General features: G+C 35.3%; 1 protein-coding gene and 1 long non-coding RNA gene across 3 annotated transcripts in view; one reads left to right on the top strand and one right to left on the bottom strand.

Moving 5' to 3' along the window:
• The window catches only part of ZC3H3 (zinc finger CCCH-type containing 3), a 509,307-nt gene that overhangs the window by 322,519 nt on the left and 165,295 nt on the right, over positions 1-21,493 (bottom strand). The window lies entirely within an intron of this gene.
• Positions 14,399-21,493, top strand: part of LOC141540208 (uncharacterized) — an 84,326-nt gene continuing 77,231 nt past the window's right edge. The window contains exon 1 of the long non-coding RNA XR_012481491.1: positions 14,399-14,484. This is a non-coding gene — a long non-coding RNA (uncharacterized LOC141540208). The remainder of the gene's footprint in view (positions 14,485-21,493) is intronic.

Raw genomic sequence — 21,493 nt, 5'->3', positions numbered from 1 at the left:
GGCAAGTCACTTAACCCCAGCCTCAGGAGGGGGGAAAATTATTATATCATGTTCTTTAAAATAAGCCAAAATCTACTTTCCTATAGTTTTGCTCCATACAATGACATATTCAATATAAGAAGCTCTTCTTAAGAAGATTTTTTTGGCCCTGAAGAAATTTACTTTACAAATCCAATTTTAGTAATCACTATTTCCTTTTCTTTGGTGAAATCAATTTTTACCAGATTTGAGAAAGAAAAATTTATCTAGGAGTAGGGCATTATTCTCTACTGCTGTTCTACATAGAAACATAGTATTCAAAATGCTAGAAAGTCAATCTAGTTGCTATACCCTTATCTTACAGACAAATTAACTGAATTTCAGAGACTCGGGATGAAAGTATACTTCCCAAAGATTTAGTCAATCTAGAAACCTTTTCTGAGCTAATCTTTGATTCTGTATAGTAGTTTGCGGGAGACACTGAGGCTCAGAAAGTGATAACCTAAATATGATATGTGACATGCTAATCTTCAATTTCCTTACCAAAAAAAATGAAATCACTGGACTAAATGATTTATCATAGATCACAGATTACAGATCTAAATCTAGAAGGAATTTCAAATGTATTCCAGTCTAATTTCTAAGTTTACAAAGGAGAAGTTAGGTGACTTCCTTAATCACAAAGATGGCAGAGCCTGAATCCAAATTTAGATATGATTCCAGATCTAATGCTCTAATTTCCACTGTGCCATGCTGCTTCATAAGGTCTCTGATAAGATCCTACCAACTCAGACCTGTTTTCTATTATAAGTCCAACCCACTCCTATCTACATAATACTTTTTTCCATGCAAACAACCATCTTCAGTATTATTGAGGACTTAATCTTGCATGGATTAGATATACAGACCCATCTCCCCATTGCCAACTGTTGTTACATTTCCCCATCATACTTTTTCCCTAAAAAATGTTCCAGGATTTGAAAATCTCTAAAACTGATGACACAGACCCAACACAGAGTCTATCTGGATACCTAAACCATTCTTGGATTAAACCAAAATCTCTGTGGCCAAGGCTCTCAGCCACTTTTTGGAAGGAAGAAGGCAGAGTCAGAGGAGTGAGCTGGAGGGAGGGAGGAGGAAAGAAAGAAAGAGAATTTGTAAAATACTTGCTATATGCTAGGCACTATGTTAAGCCTTCACAGTCCTTTGTATAGTGCACCCACCTCCAAAAAACTATTCTAATAGGAGGATAGAATACACATTAAAGGCAATTCAACAAGCATAATTTATCAAGCACCTTTTATATTCCAGATACTACACGAAGCACTGAGGATACAAAGAAATGTCCAAAAGAGGAAAATGTGCAGGGGAACTCTCAAGAAACTCAGTCTCATGGGAGAGACACTTCAGATAAACTGAGAGAATTATCAGAGGGAAGGCACTAAAATTGAAAGAGACTGGGAAAGGCTCCTTACAGAAAGTGGGATTTTAACTGAGACCTGAAGAAGTCAGGGGACCAGGAGACAATTGAGGAAGGACAGCATGGACCATATAGGGAACAGCCATCCTTGTGGATTGGGGCAGAGGACTTTAACAACTCATGATGAGGGTGATGATGAATTAATGATAACTACTACTTCCCTTTCCCCCGAGTTATCATCTTAAAAAGTCCACATAGTCTGAAGAGAGAACTTTTGTCCTAACTTATAAATACTATGATATATGATATGAGCAAAGGATCTAGAGAAAGGAAGAAAGGGGATTCAAATTCCACCACTGAAGTTAGCTAATAATTTGACCATGGGCAAGTCATTTGGCCTTTTTGACCTTCCTTCACTTTTTTTTTTTTTTCATCAGTAAAATAGGGATAACAGTACCTGTAGCAAGTAACCTCTTAGAGATATTATAACAAATGAGTTTATGTATGTAAAGTATTTTGCAAAGCTCAAGACACTTTCAAAGGTAGTGTGGTATACTATAGTAGATAGAGTGCTATAGGACTTGGAGTCAAGAGTATTCAAGTTCAGATTCCTCCTTCTAGATTTAAGAGCTGTGTGATAATGGGCAAGAAACTTATTAGACCTCAATTCCTCATCTCTAAAATGCAGATAATGTAATATTTGTAATATCAATCCTCACATGAGGATCCAATGGAATACTGTTAGTGTCCTATATATGTCAGTTGTTATTATAACACAATTGAAAGAACCTTAGATTTAGACTAGGGACTAGGGTTCAAACTTTAGCTCTGCTTCTACTTTTGTGACCTGTAACTTTTCAGGGTTTCAGGTTATCTCCTCTATAAAGGAAACCAGACAGTATCTAAGATCCCCTCCAGTTTCTAATGCTACCAGAAACTAAAAAAGAATCCAACACATAATAAGTACTTAATAAATAAATAATTACAGCCTGACATTCACAAGGATGAAATGGAAAAGAAGACTAAAGGTTGTCCCACACTCCCAAACAGCTATCAAGTGAGAATCAGGTCCTATTCCCAATCTCAAGAAAATTAATTCCTTCCTCCTCAAAAATTTTCCCAGTATTTTCTCCATGTCCCTCCTTTGTATTCATCACATTCTACCTCTCATTGAAATTAGCTGTATAGATTTCCTATTAGCTTTATTAATTAGATCATAATTCTGAAATCAGAGTATGTTGTATATGTACTTTTCTTTATGTCCTTATTACTACACATGGTCTTAAAAACATAGTGCGCTCTGTCTCTCTCCCCCCTCCCTCCCTCGCTCCCCCCACCTCTCTCTCTCTCTCTCTCTCTCTCTCTCTCTCTTTTGGCTTAATTGAATCAAGAATCTGATTGAAGATTCACGAAAATTGTTTGGTTCAGAGTTATAAAATATAAGCTAGTCCATGAAGATATTCCCTAGCTATTACTATTCTCTTTGAGAAATAGGTAAGAGAGCTTTTTCACCAAGGAAACAGGACTAAATTCAAAGTAACTCGTTAAAAACACGGCCTTGGGAAAAAAACAATAAGGATAACAATGTATTTCCCATAGCTTAACACTCAGAAACCAATCCTGTGTATGTGTACCAATGTCACACTCTGTATATCCTACTCTAGACTGACTAGCACCCAAATCAGCAAGGTGAGAGCTCAGGGATATTTGTCTATTCAACCAACTCTGAATTTCTCAATTTATGACTACAACAGACATTTTAACTTTCCTTTTATCCCTCCCATCACTGGGGATCTGCAGCCTCCCTCCCAGTAGCATCAGGCCTGCCCAAGTGGAGTCCCAGTTATAATGGAGCACAGTGCTTATCTATGACCACCACCAGAGTGTGTGTGTGTGTGTGTGTGTGCGCGTGCACGTGTGCACGTGCACGTGCGTGCATGCATGCGACTCTCCTCCGCAGCAAGAAAGATCCTGAGGTGGTCACAGTTTACACACAGAACAAGCAATTCCCAGCTAAAGCCTCAGTTAAAGAGAGTGAATGGGTCTCCAGAGCTTCAGGTCTTGTTCAAACACAACCCTTATTATTATAACAAAGGTTTTTTTTTCTCTGCCTTCTCCGGTGAATGATTATTAATGTGTTTCCAGGAGCCCAGTCCATTTCTCTAAATGAGACCAGCGATGGCAGCTGAGGCAGAAGGCGGCTTGATAAATGCCCCCCCACCCCCCCCATTCGCTCACGGCAGGAGCTGCCAGGGTGCTCGTTCTAACAAGCTTCAGATGTAAGATGACTGGAATAACAAAGTATGAATTTTTATGAGTCTAATAAATCACTCCACTTTTCCTGCTCTTGATCGTTTTCAGCACTTCAAATGCTAGAAAAACTCTGCCTATAATCAAACGGGTTCAGGGTTCTCCTGTTCCAAGTCTGGCCATGGGGGAGGGAGAAACTTTCCTCTTAGAACAGAAACAAACACCTTATGCCTTGGTCCCAAAGAACTCAGCCCTCTCTACCCAAAATAAAATGCTATCCAAGAGGAAGGACTCTCTGAAAGAGGGGGCCATTCTCCTTGGTTTTTAGGTAAACTTAAGACTAGATGGTTTCTTCCAGCTCTTGCCTCCTCTAACTGGCCATTAAAAAGACCCTATTCAGACTACCACATCAGCAGAAAAAACTTAACTCAAACTCTAACATGAGTAGAAGGAAACTTTGCAGTCACATCACAGGCCACCAGGCAGGTAAATTCCGTTCATTTTTTCCTTTCAGAATAAGAATGAAGAGTTGGCATTTGGAGAATTGGCTGAAGAAAACACCACAAGCTTACCCTGGAGGATAAAAGATTTGAGGGAGGGAGGAGCCACAAAACCAGATTACCATTGTGAATTATTTAAATTGTTGCCAAGTAGAAGAGGAATGGCCCCAAAGGGAAGAATTAGGAGCAATGGATAAAGATGAAGAATTAGATGTTGGTTTCATATATGGAAAAATATCAAATCAGGGTTGCATAAAAGTTAAATGGATGGCCTCAAAAAGCCATAGGCTTCCCTTCAATGGACATCTTGAAGGAGAGATTCAACATCCACTGGCTGAAGATGATGTAGAGGGAATTCTGATTCAGGTAGGAAACCACTGAGGTACCTGTCAACTCACATTCTCTGAAAATGGGACATGGGCCTAGCTCCAGGCAGCTCTCAGAGAGAAGAAAAACTGTGATATATATGTTACAGATGAAACACTGGTTTCAGCTAGACCAGAAACTAGAAGAATACCCCTTCAGGTCAAAAGAAATGAAACAGCTTCTTACATGACAACAGACCTTCCTGATGCCCTCCATCTCTGCCTCTCGAAGATACCAGAAAAGTCAGATCTGCTCAGGAAGACACAGGACAGCCAAGTCCTGCCCATGTGATGTGATATGGATTTTTCCCTTTGCTCTCCAAATCACAACAAAGTTGTTGCAACTGAGTTAAGTCCCCCTCCTGCTGAAGCTGTAATCCATCTGATGTGTTTCCCTAAAGACCGCTTTTCATTTGCTTCTGCTGCACAGCACTGAATCAGGTGGGGAATTCATCTTTGACAAACATTTACCGATTATCAAATCACAACTGCAGCCCCAGACAGGGGCAATAAGTCACTTTAAGCAGCCGTCCATATTGCAGGCTGAGGAGTTTGGGCAGCTTCGTGATGACAAATAACTGCTGTCAAAATCTCCTGTTCCCCTGCACTTGGAATCCTTGTTCTCTGTTGTTCCACACTACCTGGTGTTTAATGACAACACTGTCAGACTAAGACGAAGCCGCTGCCGCTGTGGACTGTCAGAGACCTATTAGAGGAAAGATTGAGACCCTACTCTTCTTAAACTCACTCAAGCAACACAACCCGCTAGTTTTTATAATTATGGTACGAGAGCCATCGATCGCACACTGACATCTAACCTATCTGTATGAAATGGGAGTAGTTTGCTAGGTGACAGTTGCTATAGATTATTGTAGGGGGTGTTTTCCCCCTTTTCCCCACCGCTCTGCGAAATCTCAAACCCAAAGAAGGGCTTTAGAAACAGCAAGTTCTGCCAGCCCAAAGCCTCTGCCTGGACCCCATTTATAAACAATATGAACTTGTCCCAGCATTTGAAAAGTAGAAAGAGCTTCAGTGGGTGTCTGTAAAGAACAGCAGAGCAGAGACTGAAAGTCATTTTCTACTGTGGTGCTGTGGTGTCCAGATTTTCTGCACACAGGCAGAATAGAACACATATGGAGCTCTAACTATACAAAGGTTTCAGGAAACCAAAAAAGAAAGGGAAGGGGAGAGAATAATTTAATTAGGGTAAAATACACATCAAAAAGTTACAATATAAAGCAGAACCACAGAATTTTAGAGTTGCAAGAGGTCTCAGAGGTCATCATCTAACCCAACCCACATTTAAAAAGGAAACTCCCCTTCTAAAATCCCTGACAACGCTCTTTCCAGTCCCCCAGGTTAGAAGCCTAGGTTATACTTGCTTTTTCACCCTCATTCACCTTATATCCAATCAGTTGCCAAGTCTTATTTTTGAATGTTTTTCTTATTTTTATGCTTATTAAACATTTCTCATTATCTATTTCTTTCTCACTATTTACAAAAGTAAATAGTTTGAACTCAGTTGCAACCATTTACTTATGTAAGTAATGAGAAAGAAATAGATATGAGAAGTGTTAAATAAGTATAAAAATAAGACCAGCTAACTGGTCTTGCTACTTCAATATACCCTCCATATAGCTGCCAAAGTTTCCATGCAACCAGATATGACATTCATTTAACTCCAGTGGCTCCCTTCTACTTCAAGAATCCAATGTAAACTCCCCAGTGTGGCACTTAAAATTCCTCACAACCTGGTTCCGCTCTACCTTTCCAATGTCATTATACATAATATTTCCCTTGCCATATTCCATGGTCCTTCTTGTTGTTTCTCACACCTATCACTTCATCCATCCTTTTATGTCTTTGTACCAGCTCACTGCAGTGTTTGAAGAGCAATCTTTTATTTCCTTCAAGAATCAGCTCAAGCACCACCTGCTACATGAAGCCTTTTCTCCAATTCTAAAATGCCCTCCCTTCCTAAAATACTTTGTAATTATTTTGCATCTACATATTTTAAGCTATACTTATATAGTAAATAATATTTCCTCTAATGGAAGCTAATTTCTTTGACAGCAAGGGTTAATATCATTTCTATCTTTGTATCCCCAGTACCTAGCATAGTATCTGACAATTAATAAATGTCATAAGTGCATAACTTTTAACTGATTGACTAAGAGCCATTAATTAATGAAACAATTCATTCCATCCCAATTGTTAGGAAAATTTTCTTATAGTAAAACAAAATCTGCCTCTTTGCAACTTCTCCCTAGTTCTGTCTTCTTGAGAAAATGGAGTAAGTCTAATTCTTTCTTTCCCATTTCATCCCCCAAAATACTTGAATATAGTTATCATGTCTCATTACCTATGTCCTCCCTTCCTCAGGCTAAATACTCAGCTCCCCATCTAAAAACCATTCCTCTTATGGCCTAGCTTGAAACCTATCTTCCCTGTGCCCTTCTTTTAGTTATTCTCCTTTTGTTAGGCTCTAGTCTTATCAATGTCTTTCAAACTACACCAAGTGTCAAATGAGGAGTACTTAATACAAATACAACAGGTAGTCAGACACTGCTCTGCAATTCATTCCAGAACCACTGAGATTTCCCCTTCTGTTTGTTGCAGCTTTTTCTGGAGGGTTTAAAAGACTTCCACAGAGAAAGCAAATAGCCATTTATGCTAAAAGCAATAAACCTACTGTTTTAGTAAGGATGTGTTTTACTATACACAAGGAAAGTTATTTGGGAGGAAGGTAGGCAAAGGAGATTGGACTAAACAGTTTCATGGGTACATTCCAGCTTTCAATCTATGATCACATAACGTTCAGTCATCCAGAGGAAAAGAACTACAATCAGATCTCTGGAAGGGGTAGGAAGCAAGGCCTTGGGTGCAATGCACTTCATTTAGCCCCAGCAGGAGGAAAAAGATCAAAAATCAAAGCAAGAGGTGCTCTCATATAGGACCGTGGTCAAGCCAGACCACAAATTCATTCAAAGGCACATAGAACATGCTTAATAAAAGTCCATTAAAAATAGGTTTAAAAGGTATTTTGATCACAAGGAGTAAGCAACTTAGCATCCCTGAAAACAATAAAAATTTTCCAATACAATCCAACTCTGTTTCCTACCACTATTTATTGTTTTTCTGTGTACTCAGGGACCAATACACTGGAAATAAAATCATCAAAGAATTTTTTAACCACTTACATTTATAAAAAATAATTTTATTTCTGATATGATAAATTTATTTCTAAGATAAAACTATAAAAGAACTAGGCTGATTCAGTCTAGAAAAGAGAGAGGTAAGTGGTGACCTAATTACTATCTTCAATAAGTTGAAAGGTTTTCATTAGAAAGATGTTGAGTGATTATTCAAGAATGGGCTTAAATCAAAGACAGAAAGATTTTGATCAGGCATAAGGAAAAATGTCTCGACTATTAAAAGAGAGAAAACTCTGACACTGCCATGAAAGTATAAAATACCTACGGCTACCACCTCTCATAGGTGGCCTGGGATGACTCTCATAAGGGGAAAGGGAAATAAGGCAATATGTCTACCATACCACATCAAAGGAAAGGGCACACTCTTAATATACCCTATCATTCTCAATAAAAGTAATATCAACAGCAGTCCTACCATGAAAGCAGTATACTGAGATACTATTTTTTTTTTAAGTAGCAAAAAGATGCAAGTTTTTTTTTTTTAATTAGTACTTTTTGGCAGTGTCGTTCACAGCTGTATAACACAGCAAAATAAATTCCCACAATGATCATTCCCAAAAATGCATGCATCTTTATGTATTTTAAAATTGGGTGGGGACTTGAATGGCCTTGTTTCATCTTCATTCTTTTAGACTCATAGTTTATTATTTCACTGATCAGAGTTGCCATGTCTTACAAAGTTGTTTTTCTTTATAATGTTACCATGTCAAAAATTCCCCTTATTCTATTTACTATGCTCTATATCAGTTCACAGGGACCTTTTCCCCATTTTCCTTTGAAATGTCCCATCTCAGCATTTTTATGGGACAAAAATATTCAATTACATTAACATATCACAAAGTGTTTAGCCAATCCCAAACAAGAGGATATTCCTTTAGTTTCCAGTTGTTGGTTATCATGCAAATTTCTGCTGTGTGCTGAGACAGAAACAAAGACAGCAACATTTTCCATCTTCTTTCAATTTCTTTAGGTTAAATGTAATAATTGTATATCTGAGTCAAAGGGGTATGCATAGTTTACTAACTTGGGACACAAAGCTCCAAACTGCTTTCCAAAATATAGGGATCAAAAGATATATCCTCCAATAATGAACAAGAATGAACTAGTGAGCTGATTTTCTCAGCCCCTTTAATACTTATCAAATTCCCCCCAAACCAATCTATTTATTTAGTGCTATACCAATCAGACTCCCAAGAAACTATTTTAATGACCTAGAAAAAATAACAACAAAATTCAAATGGAAGAATAAAAGGTCGAGAATTGCAAGGGAACTAATGAAAAAAAAGTCAGAGGAGGGTGGTCTAGGTGTACCTGATCTAAAGCTATATTATATAGCAGCAGTCACCAAAACCATTTGGTATTGGCTAAGAAATAGACCAGTCGATCAGTGGAACAGATTAGGTACAAAGGACAAAAAAGGGTACATCTATAGCAATCTAGTCTTTGACAAACCCAAAGATACCTACCTTAGGGATAAAAATTCATTATTTGAAAAAAACTGTTGGAAAAACTGGAAATTAGTATGGCAGAAATTAGATATGGATCCACACTTAACACCATATACCAAGATAAGATCAAAATGGGTCCATGATTTAGGCATAAAGAATGAGATCATAAATAGATTAGAGGAACAGAGAATAGTCTACCTCTCAGACTTGTGGAGGAGGAAGGAATTTATGACCAGATAACTAGAGATCATTACTGATCACAAAATAGAAGATTTTGATTACATCAAACTAAAAAGTTTCTGTACAAACAATACAAAGGTCTCATTTCCAAAATAGAGAATTGACCCTAATTTATAAGAAATCAAACCATTCTCCAATTGATAAATGGTCAAAGGAGATGAACAGACAATTCTCAAATGATGAAATTGAAATTATATGCACTACTGATCAGAGAAATGCAAATTAAGACAACTCTGAGATACCACTACACACCTATCAGATTGGCTAAGATGACAGGAACAAATAATGATGAATGTTGGAGGGGATGTGGGAAAACTGGGACACTGATACATTGTTGGTGGAGTTGTGAAAGAATCCAACCCTTCTGGAGAGCAATTTGGAACTATGACCAAAAAGTTATCAAACTGTGCATATCCTTTGATCCAGCATTGCTGCTATTGGGCTTATATCCCAAAGAAATACTAAAGAAGGGAAAAGGACCTGTATGTGCCAAAATGTTTGTGGCAGCTCTTTTCGCAGTGGCTAGAAACTGGAAGATGAATGGATGTCCATCAATTGGAGATTGGTTGGGTAAATTATGGTATATGAAGGTTATGGAATATTATTGCTCTGTAAGAAATGACCAGCAGGACGAATACAGAGAGGTTTAGAAAGACTTACATCAACTGATGCTGAGTGAAATGAATAGAACCAGAAGATCGCTGTACACTTCAATGCTGTATGAAGAGGTATTCTGATGGAAGTGGATATCTTCAACATAAAGAAGATCCAACTCACTTCCAGTTGATCAAAGATGGACAGAAACAACTATACCCAGAGAAGGAACACTGGGAAGTGAATGTAAATTGTTAGCACTACTGTCTATCTACCCAGGTTACTTATACCTTCGGAATCTAATACTTAACATGCAACAAGAAAATTGGATTTACACACATATATTATATCTAGGTTATACTGTAACACATGTAAAATGTATGGGATTGCCTGTCATCTAGGGGAGGGAGTAAAGGGAGGGAAGGGATAATTTGGAAAAATGAATACAAGGGATAAGGTTATAAAAAAAAATTACTCATGCATATATACTGTCAAAAAATTTTTTTATAATTATAAAATAAAAAACCAACAACAAAAATACTTATCAAATTCTACTGGATACTTGTGAAGTAAAATCTCAAAGGTGGGTTTTTTTTTTTTTTTGGTGCCATTTTTCTTTTAGTGATTTAAAATATTTTTTCATATTGTTTTTGAAAGTTCTTTTAAAAACTGTCTGTTGATATTCTTTGTTGTCCATTTATCATCGGAGCATAGTTGTTATTCTTTAGTTATTTGTTACATGAACTCTTCCTTATATCCATTGATCTGAAAGATAATTTTTCCTCGATCTTATTTATATGACTTTTAATATGTATCTCATGTATCCATTTGGAACTTATCTTGGTGGAGGGTCTGAAGTACTGGTCTAAATCCAATTTCTGATAGATTATTATCTGGTTTTTTGGTTTGTTTGGCAAAATAATTGAGTCCTGGGGGACTTTCAATAACAGGATGGCAGAATGAGAAGGAACACGTTGAATGAAGCTCTCCCAAATTACCCTCCAAACAACTAAAAAACCACCTTGGAATCGATACAGGAATAGGGAAGCAGCTTACCAGCCTAACAGGAAAGGTCTGTTTTACTGGAGTGGGAAGGAACTGAGATGGAGAAGCAGCAGCACCAGCAGCAACCAGACTAAAGCAAGGATCCAACCCTAAAGCAATCAATCTACCAGCCCTCCTGCAAGCCCATAGCCCTCTCTACAAATAAGCAATCTGTGGAAGGTCCTCTCCTTAGCTATCTCAGCACAAACCACTAGTTAGGCCTCGATGCTCATTGTTGAACACCTTGTTCCTGGGGCCTGGAAACAAAGAGAGACTATTTTTATAGGGACTCAGCAGCAAGGGCCCAACTCTCAGGCAGATCAATAATAAAATTATTCCTCCAGGGCCAGGCACAGCAATCTAATAGCAAGACCCCACTCCTGCAACTGCCAGAGGCTTAAACCCCATACTTAAGGAAGGAAGAAAGGGAGCTCCCTCTCCCATTTCTCCTCCCCCCATTAAAAGCCAAAAAAGAAAATCTACTCCCAAGAGAAAGCAAGCTGCTGGGCTCTGAAATCCAATGAAAACTAGCAGCAAGACTCAGAGCCCTAGAATAAAATGTTTGGGACAATGCAGGACCAAAGCTCAACTTTCACATAAAATAATCAAGTCATTAAAAAAAGGCAGAAAAAAAATGAGCAAAAAAACAAAAAAAAAGAGCTTGACTATTAAAAGTTACTATGGTGATAGGGAGAATGATCAAGATAAACTTAGAAGACAACAATGTCAGACTAGCTACCATCGAAGCCTCAAATAAAAACGTCTCATACCCCAAAAGAATTCCCTAATGAGGTAAGAACATATTTTTTAAAAGAAAATTAGAAAAGGAGAAGAAAAATTGGGCAAGAAAATTAAAATAATCCTAAAGAATCATGAAAAAAGAGTTACTAACATGAGAAAGACATACAAAAATTTACCTTATAAAGAAGTAAAAGTAGTTGATGAAAACAGAAGGATGGGGGATTGATAAAAGGGAAGGTATATTGAGGAAGACAGTGCTCAGAAGTAAAACACTTGTGAAATGGGGTGTAAGATGAGAAGGGGATAAACAAGCAAAAAAATTAGCATAGAAGAAATACACTGTAAGTTATAACTATAAATAAATATGAATGAAATGAACTTATCCATAAAATAGAAGCAAAAAGCAGAATGGATTAAAAATCACAATCCTACAATATGTTTACAAGAAACAACTGAAGCAGACAGGTAATACACAAGGAAAAGGTAAGAGGCTGAGGCAGAATTTGTTATGCTTTGTCTGAAGCAAAGATAGCAGAGTTAACGATCATGATCTTAGACAAAGCAAAAGCAAAAAAAAAAAAAATCTAATTAGAGGTAAAGAAGGAAACTATATCTTTCTGAAAAAGTATCATAGACAATGAAGTCCTAACAATATGCACTAAAAATTTGGTATATAACAATATATGCACCAAATGGTATAGAACCTAAATATTTGAAAGAGAAGTTAAATGAGTTACAGAAGGAAATAATGAAACTACTAGAGGAGACTTCAACTTTTCCCTTTCAGAAGTAGATAAATTTGACCACAAAATAAAAAAGAAAGAAGGTAAGAAGGTGATTAAAATCCTGGAAAAGTTAGATATAATAAATTTCTGGAGAAAATTAAATTGGAATGGGAAGGAATATATACCCTTTTCTCAGCAGTACATAGCACCTACACAACTGACCATATATTAGGACATAAAAGCCTCACAACCAAATGCAGAAAAGCAGAAATAGTAAATTGCATCTTTGTCAGATCAGAATGCAATAAAAATTATATTAAATGATGGATAATGGAAAGATATTAAAAATTAATTGGAAATTAAACATTAAGTCTAAAAAATAAGTGGGTCAAAGAACAAATCATATAAACAATCAATGATTTCATTAAAGAAAATGACAACAATGAGAAAGCATGCCAAAATTTATGGGATTCAACCAAAGTGGTAGTTAAGGGAAAACATATCTCTTAATTTTTTTTACATTAATAAAATAGAGAAAAGACAGATCAACAACTAACAAGGTAGATTATAAAGAATGAAAAAAATAGAACAGAATGTGAAGCATTTTATAAGAAAAACAACAGATCTGGAGAACAGATCAAGAAAATATAAGAATAATTGGATTGCCTGAAATTTGTGAGCAAAAAAAAAAGAACTTGACACAGTAATGCAAGAAATCATCCAACTGTCCTGGAGTGATGGAACAGGAAAGTAAAGTAGAAATAGGAAAAAAAACCCTACTGATTATTACCTCACAGAGATCCTTTGTGGAAAACATAAGGGAATATTATTGCCAAGTTTCAAAATCCCCAGATTAAAGAAAAAATTTTCTAGGAAATAAGAAAAAACCAATTAAAATATGCTAGAACTATAATTAGAATTGTACAGACTTTTCAGCAGCCATAATAAAAGCCTAAAGATCCTAGAATCATATCTACTGACAACTAAAAGAACTAGGCTCTTGCAACCAAAAACATTCCCAGAAAAATTATCTATAATATTGAGTGAGAAAAAAATGGACATTCAATGAACTTATAGTTCAGGACTATCAAACAAACCTGAACTTAATAGAAAATTTAATATATGAGTCAATATCAAAGATCAATGTCAATAAACTTAACATGCACAAATTGTGGTTTTTGTTTTTAAAACATGGGCAATGTATATCATATGTTTAAGATTGACATCAACAATGGGGTAACTCAAAAGAAAGATTGGGGAAATGTTATAGGCCAGAACTCTGAACTTGGAACAAAGGATTCTTACAAGGTACTAGTCAGTGGAATTGATAGAGACAATAGTTATCTAATTAAGCATGGTTCAGTATGATGATAGATTTAATCCTACAAGGAGATGTTATGGCTCAGAACTTGAAATAAGGTACTAAGTGGAATTGAGGAGACAATGGTTAAATCTAGTTTAGCATTGACTTAATTCTACAACAAATAATGGTTTCCTAGTGATATAATGATTGGTTTGTACTCAGTGTAGAGCATATAAGCTAGAAGCTTCAGCCAGGGAGATTCAGAGACATTCAGAGAAAAGGCAAAGGACTGGTGGCAGGAGTTAAGCTCTCAAAATCAAGGGGAGAAAAATTCAATTCGATCTTCATCTTCTTGGTGACTGGCCTAGACTCCTGCACTTCCCCCACTAAGGCCAAGATCAGACTGAAAGGCTCTCCAGAAAGCTGTCCAGCCCTAGAATAAGGAGATAATAAAGAATCTGGACTATAAAAAAGCTAATCAGACTACAGGAAAGGAGACAAGACTTTGAAAGAGACAATGAAGGATTTGGACTTTTAACCCCTGGCTGTTCTCCTAGTGATTACTGAACTGAAACAAAGGCTTCTTTCTTCCAGAGATCCCAAGAAAACCTCAACAGAAAACATTACATTTTAGAGAGAACATTACAGGGCAGAATTAAGGTAAGAATACTAATTATGTTATAAAAATAAGGTGCAGAAGAAGAACAAATACAGAGGTATTGGGGGGGAGAGGGAAGGAGGGCTCATTTCAGAAAACCCACTCACATCATGAATGGCTTAAGTAGGCAATACTACATATATACCATGAAGGGAATAGTACCCTCCAAAATCTACAAATAAGGAATGGGCAGAAAGGGAAACAAAGGACGAGGGGAAAAAACCAAGGGAAGGTTCTATGGGGGGTGGGGGGAGAGGTAAAGCAAAAGTAAGGCAAATCAAGGAGCAGAATTAAAGCAAAGAATCAGCAGAGTTATAAAAGGTGTGTGTGTGTGTGTGTGTTTGTGTTCGCGGGTTCGCCCTCGCACATGCACTATGTTTACATAAATATATCATTAACTATACCCTACTTGGGGATGGAGACAGGGATAAAAAAGGGAAAAAAAGATGTGCAGCAGAGAACAAAACAATTTACAAGGAAGTAAAGAAAAGATGAACACTCATGAATATAATTTCTTCTACTACTATATATACTTTTGTGAACTGGTAATTTGTTGTTACATGATAGTGTTTTCTTTTGTTTTGTTTTATTTTGTATTCCTTTTCATTTTTTCTTTTTTTTTTGAATAAAATAATTTTTTTTTAAAAAAGATAAAGAAATTCATCTAGAAGAACAAAAGTTCAAGAATATCAAGGAATCAATCAGAAAAAATACAAAAGAAAGTAGTTTAGATATACAAGATATCAAAATGCACTATAAAGCAATTATCAAAAACAATTTGCTACTAAGAAAAAGAGTGGTTGATCGATGGAATAGATTAGATATAAATTACCATTATAGTAAATGATCATAGTAATCTAGTATATTAAGATCCAAACTTTTGGAATAAAACTTAATTTTTTAATTGCTACACACATGAGTTTTGTTATTGATATTTTTAATATGGATCATTATATTTATGTGCTTCCTTATGGTAAATCATACTGCAGGGGAAACAGTATGGCAGATAATAGGTATAGATCACAAATACCATATACTAAGATAAGGTCAAAATGGGTACATAATTTACACATAAAAGATGATACCATAAGCAAATTAGGATGGTTTATCTGTCAGATTTACAGACAAGGGAAAAAATTAGGACCAAAGAAGAGACAGAGAACATCACAAAGTAAAAAACAGAAAATTTTAATTATATAAAATTTAAGTTTTTGCACAAACAAAACCAACACAACCAACATTATAAGGAAAGCAGAAAATTTGGGGAGAAGGAATTTTTACAAGTATCTCTGATAAAGGTCTTATTTCTTAAATGCTAATTCCCTAATTGATAGTTAAAGTATATGAATAGGCAGTTTTCAGTCAAAGCTATCTATACACACACACACACACACACACACACACACACACACACAAATGCCCTACATCACTACTGATTAGAGAAAAGTAAATCAAAATAAGTACCAGACCACAGGTATCAGATCACACCTAACAGAGTGTTTAATATGACAAAAAAAGAAAAATGTTGGATGTTGAAGGGGATGTGGGAAAACCTGGACACTAACACACTGTTGGTGGAGTTGTGAACTGATCTAACCATTCTTAGAGACTAATATGGAACTATGCAAATAGGACTATAAAAATATCCTTAAAAACATCCCCAAAAGGAGGAAAGGACCTATTCATACAAAAATATTTATGAACAGCAATTTTTGTGGTAGTTTAGAATTGGAAATCAAAAGGATGCCCATCAACTGGGAAAAGCTAAACAAACTGTGGCATGTGATTATAATGGAATATTATTGTACTATAAGAAATGATAAGCAGGATTTCAGAAAAATCTGGAAAGACTTATATGAACAGATGAGTAGTTACATGAACACAACCAGGAAGATGGGATGGAAAAAACAGAAAATGCATCTTATTTTTGAAAGGGAAAGAGATAGAGACTGAGGAGGAAGCCTGTAAATAGAAAAAGATGCAGATATAGATACTGATGAAACAATACAAGAGAAATGTCACTGATTAGAGAATGAAGAAATTTGGTTTTAAATCTAATTTATATGGTTGTGTGACCATAGAGAAGACATATACCCCACCAATCTTCAGCTTCCTCATCTGTAAAATATAGATGAAAATAATATTATTTTACCATATCACAGGAAAAAAAAGATAGTTCTTTCCCAAGGAACTAGCTAACATCTTAAGATTCAATGAGTACCACAATAGTATGCTTATTTGCTTTCATATGTTGTGTACCTAATTTGTTCCACTGATCTTTCTTTTTTCTCTTTTTATTATTATTTTTTATTATAGCTTATTATTTATAAGATATATGCATGGGTAAATTTTCAGAATTGACAATTGCAAAACCTTTTATTCCAAGTTTTCTCCTCTTTCACCCTACCTCCTCCCCCAGATGGCAAGTTGACCAATACATGTTAAATATGTTAAAGTATAAGTTAAATAAATTATATGTATACATGTCTATATAGTTATTTTGCTGTACAAAAAGAATCCAACTTTGAAATAGTGTAAAATTAGCCTGTGAAGGAAATCAAAAATGCAGGCAGACAAAAATAGAGGGATTGGGAATTCTATGTAGTCATCATAGTCATCTCCCAGAGTTCTTTTGCTGGGTGTAGCTGGTTCAATTCATTACTATTCTATTGGAACTGATTTGGTCATCTAATTGTTGAAGAGGGCCATGTCCATCAGAATTGATCATTATATAGTATTGTTGAAGTATATATAATGATCCTCTGGTCCTGCTCATTTCATTCAGCATCAGTTCATGTAAGTCACTCCTGGCCTTTCTGAAATCCTGCTGGTCATTTTTATAGAACAATAATATTCCATAATATTCATTTACGACAACTTATTCAGCCATTTTCCAATTGATGGGCATCCAACTCAGTTTCCAGTTTCTGGCCACTATGAAAAGGGATGCCACAAACATTCTTGCATATAAAGGTCCCTTTCCCTTCTTTAAAATCTCTTTGGGATATAAGCCCAGTAGTAACACTACTGGATCAAAGGGGATGCAGAGTTTGATAACTTTTTGAGCATAGTTCCAAATCATTCTCCAGAATGGTTGGATGTATTCACAATTCCACCAACAATGTAACTCATCAATCTTTTTAACCAGTATCAAACTGTTTCAATAATTATTGCTGTGTAGTATAATGAGATCTAGTACAGACCCTCTTCTAACCCATGTTTCTTTTTCATTTTTCTTGAGATTCCAAAACTTATGTTCTTTTATTTTAACTTCATTATTCTTCTATTTTTTATAACACATTCTTTTTATATAAATATAAATAAAATATATTATAAATATTTTATTAAAATTAATTTAATATTTTATAATTTTAAAATATCTACCCATGCAATTAATATTTTTTCAAATATTTATGTCTGTCATTTCTGCAAAGAGGTTTGTTTTCTTTAAATAGTTGGATTTGTATAATTTCCAGGTGAATTTTGGAAGACGGACTCCCCTCCCTCAAAAACCACAACTTCTATAATTATCTTGGATAGAATTTTTTTTCCTAGCACTTCCCTCTGGGTTTTGTTGAATATATCTAAGAATTTTGATAATTTAAGGTTGATTTATTTTATATCATATAACCTTGTTAAAATTAGAAATTATTTTAATTCATTTTAGTTGACTACTGAGGGATCCCTAAGTGTATCATATCCTTAAAAAGTCTTGTTTTTATATCCTCTTTACTTAGGATTATTCTTTCATTTTCTTTTTCTTGTCTTATTGACATATAGCTAACATGTCTAACATTGTGATAAAAAAGATAGTTTAAAAAAAAAAAAAAGCATACTTGCTTTACCCTGGATCTTACTGGAAAAACCTCTCACTTTTCTGCATTTATATAGAATAAGCTAAATATAATTTATAGTATTAGAAACTGGTAGTGGATTTTAATAAAAACCTTTTTAACATCTTGCTATACACATAGGTTTTGTTATTGATATTTTTAATATGGATTATTGTTTATGTGCTTCCTTATGGTGACTCAACCATGCATTTCATGTATAAAACCAATCTGGTCATGGTACTGAATCTGAGACATTTCTAAGCCATGTAATTTAACTGTACCATCCATCCCCGTATGTTTTGTCTTCTCCCCACTAGAATTAACCTCACTGAAGACATGGACTGTCTTGCTTTGATTTGTGGACTATGAAATTAGGCCAGTGCCTATATATAGTATAGGAATAAATGGACTTTTCTTTAAAACAATCAGCATCATCTATTTAAAACCATCAGAAAGCATCATATGTAATTGGAATAAACTAGATTCATTCCCAATAAGATCAGGGGTGAAACAAGGTGGCCCACTATCACCATTACTATTCAATACTGTATTAGAAATTCTAGCCTTGGCACTAAGAGAAGAAAAAAAGATTAAAGGAATTAGAGTAGGTAATGAGGAAACCAAATTATCACTCTTTGCAGATGATAGGATGGTATACTTAGAGAACCCTAGAGAATTAACTAAAAAACTATTAGAAATAATCCACAACTTTAGCAAAGTTGTAGGATACAAAATAAATCCACATAAATCATCAGTATTTTTATATGTCACTAACAAAATCCAACAGCAAGAGATGCAAAGATAAATTCCATTTAAAAGAATTGTTGATAAGGAAAGTCAAGAACTATATGAGCAAAACTACAAAACACTTTCCACACAAATAAAGTCAGATCTAAGCAATTGGAAAAATATCAAGTGCCCTTGGATAGGTTGAGTGGATGTAATAAAGATGATAATACTCCCTAAACTAATCTATTTATTTAGTGCTATACCAATCAGACTCCCAAGAAACTATTTTACTGACTAGAAAAAAATAACAAAATTCATCTGGAAGAACAAAAGGTCAAGAATTTCAAAGGAACTAATGAAAAAGAAAATCAAATGAAGGTGGCCTAGTTGTATCAGATGTAAAATTGTATCATAAAGCAGTGGTCACCAAAACCATTTGGTATTGGCTAAAAAATAAAGAAGTTGATCAGTGGTTCGAACAGGTTAGGGTCACAGAACAAAATAGCCAATGACTATAACAATCTAATATATTTGAAAAACCCAAAGGCCCCAGCTTTTGGGATAAGAATTCACTATTTGACAAAAACTGCTGGGAAAATTGGAAACTAGTATGGCAGAAATTAGGCATAGACCCACACCTAACATTGTATACACCAAGATAAGGTGGAAATGGGTTCATGATCTAGACATAAAGAATAATATTATAAACAAATTAGAAGAACAAAGGACAGTTTACCTCTCAGATTTGTGTAGGAGGAATTTGTGACCAAAGAAGAACTAGAGATCATTATTGATCTCAAAATAGATAATTTTGATTATATAAAATTAAAAAGTTTTTACACAAACAAAACCAATGCAGACAAGATTAGAAGGGAAACAATAAACTGGAAAAACATTTTTACATTTAAAGATTCTGATAAAGGTCTCATTTCTAAAATATATAGACAATTAACTCAAATTTACAAGAATTTAAACCATTCTCCAGTTGATAAATGATCAAAGGACATGAACAATTTTCAGATGAAGAATTTCAAACTATTTCTAATCATATGAAAAGATGCTCCAAATCGCTATTGATCAGAGAAATGCAAATTAAGACAACTCTGAGATACCACTACACACCTGTCAGATTGGCTAGGATGACAGGAAAAGATAACAAATGTTGGAGGGGATGTGAGAAAACTGGGACACTGATACATTGTTGGTGGAACTTTGAACGGATCCAACTATTCTAGAGAGCAGTTTAGAACTATGCTCAAAAAGTTATCAAACTGTGCATACCCTTTGATCTAGCAGTGGTTTCTGCTGGGATTATATTCCAATGAGATCTTAAAGGAGGGCAAGGGAGACACATGTGCAAAAATGTTTGTAGCAGCCCTCTTTGTAGTGGCAAGAAACTGAATTGAATGGATGCCCATCAGCTGGAGAATGGATGAATAAATTATGGTATATGAAGATTATGGAATATTGTTCTGTAAGAAATGACCAGCAGGATGATTTCAGAGGCCTGGAGAGACTTACATCAACTGATGCTGAGTGAAATGAGCAGAACTAGAAGATCATTATACACAGCAACAACAAGACTATATATGATGATCAACTCTGAATGATGTGTATCTCTTCAACAATGAGAGGATTCAAACCAGTTCTACTTGTTCAGTGATGAAGAGAGCCATCTACACCGAGAGAGAGAACCATGGGAAGAGACTGTGGAACACAACATAACATTCTCACTCTCTTTGTTATTTGCTTGCATTTGTTTTTGTTTTTTTTTTCTCCTCAGTTTTTTTTTCCCCTTCCTTCTTGATCTGATTTTTCTTGTGCAGTAAGATAACTGTATAAATATGTATACATATATTGGACTACCTGCCAGTTAGGGGAAAGGGTGGGGGGAAAGAGGGAAAAATTTAGAACAAAAGGTTTTGCAAAGGTCAATGTTGGAAAAAATTACTTTGTAAATAAAATAAATTAATAAATTAAAAAAAAGAAAAAAAATTAGCCCAGGGCCTAGCGCATAGTAAGTACTTAAATGTTTTAGCTAACAATCTACTTATATTCTAAACTTTCATCTGTACCAGTGTGTGTAAAAGGGTGCTTTCAGCTTTTCTATATGATGATATATCCTACTTCTCAAATGTATCCAAGATCCTTAAAGGAAAGAAAGTGAGTGAGTTCTTGTCTGGTATCAGTTGAATCAGATGGCCTCTGAGGTTCTTTCCAGTTGAAATTCTGTGATTGTCATTTTATTATCAGAAACCAGAATAAACGAGGTACAAATGGAAGATGAAGTCTAAGAGGACTGAGATATAAAAGGGAAATCAGTAACTTAGTTAATGGCCTCAATATTTTTGTAAGAGACAAAATCCCAGCTGAGAGGGTTATGGAAAGAAAAGCCTTAAGGAGTCAAAACAGCCACTGTAGGGAGTATCATAGAGAATCCATGACAAAG

Source organism: Sminthopsis crassicaudata, chromosome 1 (assembly GCF_048593235.1).
Source record: "Sminthopsis crassicaudata isolate SCR6 chromosome 1, ASM4859323v1, whole genome shotgun sequence".
In the NCBI taxonomy this organism is placed as follows: Eukaryota; Metazoa; Chordata; class Mammalia; order Dasyuromorphia; family Dasyuridae; genus Sminthopsis; species Sminthopsis crassicaudata.
Note: the sequence above shows the minus strand (reverse complement) of the source record. Positions and strands in the feature narration are given on the sequence as shown.